We start from the raw sequence: 7,522 nt of genomic DNA on the forward strand, positions 1-7,522 counted from the left end.
GGTCGCCTCCGGAGTGATGAGTGAGTAGTTCACCCCTGGACTATGGGTCCATAGCAGTAGCTAGATGGTTGTCTTCTCTTTATGTGCTTCATTGTCAGATCTTGTGAGCTGCCTAACATGATCAAGATCATCTATCTGTAATGCTATATGTTATGTTTGTTGGGATCCGATGGATAGAGAATACTATGTTATGTTGATTATCAATCTATTACCTATGTGTTGTTTATGATCTTGCATGCTCTCCGTTATTAGTAGAGGCTCTGGCCAAGTTTTTACTCTTAACTCCAAGAGGGAGTATTTATGCTCGATAGTGGGTTCATGCCTCCATTAAATCTTGAACAGTGACAGAAAGTTCTAAGGTTGTGGATGTGCTGTTGCCACTAGGGATAAAACATTGATGCTATGTTCGAGGATGTAGTTATTGATTACATTACGCACCATACTTAATGCAATTGTCTGTTGTTTGCAACTTAATACTGGAAGGGGTTCGGATGATAACCTGAAGGTGGACTTTTTAGGCATAGATGCATGCTGGATAGCGGTCTATGTACTTTGTCGTAATGCCCGATTAAATCTCACAATATTCATCATATCATGTATGTGCATTGTCATGCCCTCTCTATTTGTCAATTGCCCAACTGTAATTTGTTCACCCAACATGCTATTTATCTTATGGGAGAGACACCTCTAGTGAACTGTGGACCCCGGTCCATTCTTTTAATCGAATACAATCTACTGCAATACTTGTTCTACTATTTTCTACAAACAATCATCATCCATACTATACATCTAATCCTTTGTTACAGCAAGCCGGTGAGATTGACAACCTCACTGTTTCGTTGGGGCAAAGTACTTTGGTTGTGTTGTGCAGGTTCCACGTTGGCGCCGGAATCCCTGGTGTTGCGCCGCACTACATCTCGCCGCCATCAACCTTCAACATGCTTCTTGGCTCCTACTGGTTCGATAAACCTTGGTTTCTTACTGAGGGAAAACTTGCTGCCGTACGCATCACACCTTCCTCTTGGGGTTCCCAACGGACGTGTGTATACACGCTATCAAGCATATTTTCTGGCGTCGTTGCCGGGGAGATCAAGACACGTTGTAAGGGGAGTCTCCACAATCCAATCTCTTTACTTTGTTTTTGTCTTGCTTTATTTTATTTACTACTTTGTTTGCTGCACTAAATTAAAACACAAAAAAATTAGTTGCTAGTTTTACTTTATTTGCTATCTTGTTTGCTATATCAAAAACACACAAAAAATTAGTTACTTGCATTTACTTTACTTATTTCATCATGTTTCCTCCTAACTTCACTTTGAAAGACATACCGGTAGGACAAGGGTCTATTATTGGGAGAGATAATATAGAAGAATTTTTCACTCATGTTAGTATGGTTGAAGATTTTGAAGATAGACACTTGGTAGAACTTGCTCCTACTTATGAAATTGCTGCTGCTTCTTTAGTACACATGATAGAAGCTAAATTTGTTAATCTCAATCCTATAATACAACATATGTTTCTTACACTAGGAGATATGGAAGAAGGAGAAAAGAAAGATTTTGTTTTAGAAACCCTTCTCAAATAATTTGGAGGTATAGCAAGAGAAGCTAGAAAAGTTTTTACTAAATATAATATGCTTGGCTCTTATACCAACTTTGCCAGTATCCTTGAAAATATGGATATGGATAGAATAAAGTACACTAATAATGTTAATAATGGTGGAGAGATTAAAGTACCGATACCTATTAAACTCCTAGGAATGCATGAAGCACTAGAAAAGAATTTTGATTGGATTATTCCTGAAAATTTGTTTCATGAGAGTAGCAAGCCTAAGGGTAATGAAAAGGGAGCCTCTGAAACTTACATAGATAAGATACAATGCATTGTTGAGAAAACTCCAAACCCCACTGTCAATGCTTCATCTCTTGATAATACTTGATACACACTTTCTGCGCCTAGCTGAAAGGCGTTAAAGAAAAGCGCTTATGGGAGACAACCCATGTTTTTACTACAGTACTTTTATTTTATATTTGAGTCTTGGAAGTTTTTACTACTGTAGCAACCTCTCCTTATCTTAGTTTTATTGCATTGTTGTGCCAAGTAAAGTCTCTAATAGAAGGATGATACTAGATTTGGATTACTGCGCAGAAACAGATTTTCTTGCTGTCACGAATCTGGGCCTAATTCTCTGTAGGTAACTCAGAAAATTATGCCAATTTACGTGAGTGATCCTCAGATATGTACGCAACTTTCATTAGTTTTAAGTTTTCTCATCGGAGCAAGTCTGGTGCCTCTTAAAAATTCGTCTTTACGAACTATTCTGTTTTGATAGATTCTGCCTTTTATTTCGCATTGCCTGTTTTGCCATGCTAGATGGATTTTTCGATTCCATTGACTTTCAGTAGCTTTGTGCAATGTCCAGAAGTGTAAAGAATGATTGTGTCACCTCTGAATATGTAAATTTTGATTGTGCACTAACCCTCTAATGAGTTTGTTTTGAGTTTGGTATGGAGGAAGTTTTCAAGGATCAAGAGAGGGAGATGATACAATATGATCAAGGAGAGTGAAAGCTCTAAGCTTGGGGATGCCCCGGTGGTTCACCCCTGCATATATCAAGAAGACTCAAGCGTCTAAGCTTGGGGATGCCCAAGGCATCCCCTTCTTCATCGACAACATTATCAGGTTCCTCTAGTGAAACTATATTTTTATTCCATCACATCTTATGTACTTTGCTTGGAGCGTCGGTTTGTTTTTGTTTTTGTTTTGTTTGAATAAAGTTGGATCCTAGCATTCATTGTGTGGGAGAGAGACACGCTCCGTTGTTGCATATGGACAAATATGTCCTTAGGCTTTACTCATAGTATTCATGGCGAAAGTTTCTTCTTCGTTAAATTGTTATATGGTTGGAATTGGAAAATGCTACATGTAGTAGTTGCTAAAATGTCTTGGATAATGTGATACTTGGCAATTGTTGTGCTCATGTTTAAGCTCTTGCATCATATACTTTGCACCTATTAATGAAGAATACATAGAGTATGCTAAAATTTGGTTTGCATAATTGGTCTCTCTAAGGTCTAGATAATTTCTAGTATTGAGTTTGAACAACAAGGAAGACGGTGTAGAGTCTTATAATGTTTACAATATGTCTTTTATGTGAGTTTTGCTGCACCGCTTCATCCTTGTGTTTGTTTCAAATAAACCTTGCTAGCCTAAAACCTTGTATCGAGAGGGAATACTTCTCATGCATCCAAATCCTTGAGCCAACCACTATGCCATTTGTGTCCACCATACCTACCTACTACATGGTATTTCTCCGCCATTCCAAAGTAAATTGCTTGAGTGCTACCTTTAAACAATTCAAAATTCATCACCTCTGATTTGTGTCAATGTTTTATAGCTCATGAGGAAGTATGTGGTGTTTATCTTTCAATCTTGTTGGGCAACTTTCACTAATGGACTAGTGGCTTCATTCGCTTATCCAATAATTTTGCAAAAAAAGCTGGCAATGGGATTCCCAGTCCCAAATTAATTAACCTAAATAGACACTCCTCCATGGTATGTGATTGTTGGACGGCACCCGAAGGATTCGGTTAGCCATGGCTTGAGAAAGCAAAGGTGGGGAGGAGTGTCATCATAATAAAACTAAAATAAAAGGGCACTCCTTCATGGTATGAGATTGTTGGCAGGCACCCGAGGATTCGGTTAGCCATGGTTTGTGAAAGAAAGGTTGGAAGGAGTGCCACACAAAAATAAAATAAAATGGGAGCCGCTCTTTGAAGGTTTGTCTGGCTTGGGGTTAGAGTGCCCACTACCATTCGTTGACAACAACAAACACCTCTCAAAATTCTACTTTTATTGCTCTTTATATGTTTTCAAAACCAAAGCTCTAGCACAAATATAGCAATCGATGCTTTCCTCTTTGAAGGACCTTTCTTTTACTTTTATGTTGAGTCAGTTCACCTATCTCTCTCCACCTCAAGAAGCAAACACTTGCGTGAACTGTGCATTGATTCCTACATACTTGCATATTGCACTTGTTATATTACTCTATGTTGACAATATCCATGAGATATACATGTTATAAGTTGAAAGCAACCGCTGAAACTTTCCTTTGTGTTGCTTCAATACCTTTACTTTGAATTATTGCTTTATGAGTTAACTCTTATGCAAGACTTATTGATGCTTGTCTTGAAGTACTATTTATGAAAAGCCTTTGCTTTATGATTCAATTGTTACTCATGTCATTTACATTGTTTTGATCGCTGCATTCATTACATATGCTTACAATAGTATGATCAAGGTTATGATGGCATGTCACTCCAGAAATTATCTTTGTTATCGTTTACCTGCTCGGGACGAGCAGGAACTAAGCTTGGGGATGCTGATACGTCTCCGACGTATCGATAATTTCTTATGTCCCATGCCACATTATTGATGATACCTACATGTTTTATGCATACTTTATGTCATATTTATGCATTTTCCGGCACTAACCTATTAACGAGATGCCGAAGAGCCGATTCTTTGTTTCTGCTGTTTTTGGTTTCAGAAATCCTAGTAAGGAAATATTCTCGGAATTGGACGAAATCAACGCCCAGGGGCCTATTTTTCCACGAAGCTTCCAGAAGACCGGAGGACCAACGAAGTGGGGCCACGAGGTGGCCACACCACAGGGCGGCGCGGCCCAAGCCCTAGCCGCGCCGACCTAGTGTGTGGGCCCCTCGTGTGGCCCCCGACTCTGCCCTTCCGCCTACTTAAAGCCTTCGTCGCGAAACCCCCAGTACCGGGGAGCCACGATACGGAAAACCTTCCAGAGACGCCGCCGCCGCCAATCCCATCTCGGGGGATTCAGGAGATCGCCTCCGGAGTGATGAGTGAGTAGTTCACCCCTGGACTATGGGTCCATAGCAGTAGCTAGATGGTTGTCTTCTCCTTATGTGCTTCATTGTCGGATCTTGTGAGCTGCCTAACATGATCAAGATCATCTATCTGTAATGCTATATGTTGTGTTTGTTGGGATCCGATGGATAGAGAATACTATGTTAGGTTGATTATCAATCTATTACCTATGTGTTGTTTATGATCTTGCATGCTCTCCGTTATTAGTAGAGGCTCTGGCCAAGTTTTTACTCTTAACTCCAAGAGGGAGTATTTATGCTCGATAGTGGGTTCATGCCTCCATTAAATCTGGAACAGTGACAGAAAGTTCTAAGGTTGTGGATGTGCTGTTGCCACCAGGGATAAAACATTGATGCTATGTCCGAGGATGTAGTTATTGATTACATTACGCACCATACTTAATGCAATTGTCTGTTGTTTGCAACTTAATACTGGAAGGGGTTCGGATGATAACCTGAAGGTGGACTTTTTAGGCATAGATGCATGCTGGATAGCGGTCTATGTACTTTGTCGTAATGCCCAATTAAATCTCACAATATTCATCATATCATGTATGTGCATTGTCATGCCCTCTCTATTTGTCAATTGCCCAACTGTAATTTGTTCACCCAACATGCTATTTATCTTATGGGAGAGACACCTCTAGTGAACTGTGGACCCCGGTCCATTCTTTTAATCGAATACAATCTACTGCAATACTTGTTCTACTGTTTTCTGCAAACAATCATCATCCATACTATACATCTAATCCTTTGTTACATCAAGCCGGTGAGATTGACAACCTCACTGTTTCGTTGGGGCAAAGTACTTTGGTTGTGTTGTGCAGGTTCCACGTTGGCACCGGAATCCCTGGTGTTGCGCCGCACTACATCTCGCCGCCATCAACCTTCAACGTGCTTCTTGGCTCCTACTGGTTCGATAAACCTTGGTTTCTTACTGAGGGAAAACTTGCTGCTGTACGCATCACACCTTCCTCTTGGGGTTCCCAACAGACGTGTGTATACACGCTATCAGACCTCCATGGCCGAGCTTCGGTGCGGGCAGGCAGGGCAGATGACTAACGTGGCAAGGTAGGGGCGGGAGAGAAGCGCATCCAGGCAGGGATGGGTGGGCGACGTGGCTAGGCAGGGGTGGGCGGCACGACTAAAGGGGCGCGGACAGGAAGGGACAAGTGCGCGGCGTGTCTAGGCAGGAGTGGGCGGCACGACTAAGAGGGACGCGGCCAGGCAGGGACGGGTGTGCGGCGTGGCTAGGCAGGGGTGTGCGGCACGACTAAGAGGGGCGCGGACAGGAAGGGACAAGTGCGTAGCGTGTCTAGGCAGGAGTGGGCGGCACGACTAAGAGGGACGTGGCTAGGCAGGGACGGGTGTGCGGCACGACTAAGATGGGCGCAACCAGGCATGAACGGGTGCGCGGCGGCCGGTGTGGCTAGGCAAGGGTGGGTAGCACGGCTAAGAGGGGCTCGGCCAGGCAGGGACGGGTGCACGATGTGGCTAGGCAGGGTTGGGTGGCACGGCTAAGAGGAGCACGACCAGGAAGGGGCAGCGGGCGGTGGAGCCCGACGGTGGTGGGCGGGCTACGAAGGGGTTTCAGAGGGCCTACTCTCGGGAGCAGCCATGCACGGAGTCATTGGAATGGGGAAGCATGGAGAGTGGTTGTAATGTCCCAGGTTTAGAGACGATCGAGGGGTAGATTTTAGAAAGGGATGTGCATTGCATAGTAAATTCTGGGGAAATTTCGCGCTTTTAAACAAAAACTGCATCGAAGGGGGACAAGTTTCTCTCTCGATACCTTACAGGGTTAGGGTTTCGAGAGTGCGACAAACTTGCATCTCATTTCACTAGTTTAGGGTTTTGAGAAGAGAGGGGAGAGTTTGCATGATTGAATTCTAAATGAAGTGACATGGTTGAATTCAAACCAATGTTGAATTTGAATTTCAAATTCAAACATTAAATAATTACCCTAAATAATTCAATTGAGGAAATTCATTAAGTAAATAATCAATAATAAACAAGATGAACAATTATAATAAAGTAAAGCTCATTAGAGAAAACTTTGAGCTTTATTGATCATCACACAATATACATTGTCATTACAATATTCATAAGAGAAAATAAAATGAATTACAACACATTACAAGAATTGGTGAAATTGAAAAAAAATAGAAGAAAATGAAAAGAAAAAATACAAGTAATGACCTAGTCTAAACTCTACAAGATCATCTTCACTTGATCTTGGATTTGATGAACTCCCTGTCCAATGTGATCAATTGATAATTCCTGCACATAAACACAACAAATAGAAGTTATGCCAAGTGGCATAGCCACTTGGCAGGTTAGAAAGAAATGGAAAATTGTGGATATGGATCAGCTCTGCCGAGCTGATCATCTCCAAACCAAGTTCAGAGTATCAGGTGCACATACACACAGCCAAACTGCTCACCAGGCAGTGTGCATGCTCAACAAAGACACACGGGCCAGTGAGTCACCATAAGCTGCAGACCTTGCTGTCGACCAGAGAGGAAGGAGAAGGCCACATAAAAGCCTCCACAGTAAACCCTAGGCCATATCCATCGACAGGCTTCACAGGGTAAGTCACCAAGAACACAAGAACATATGAACAG

Source organism: Lolium perenne, chromosome 1, assembly GCF_019359855.2.
Source record: "Lolium perenne isolate Kyuss_39 chromosome 1, Kyuss_2.0, whole genome shotgun sequence".
NCBI classification, from domain to species: domain Eukaryota; kingdom Viridiplantae; phylum Streptophyta; class Magnoliopsida; order Poales; family Poaceae; genus Lolium; species Lolium perenne.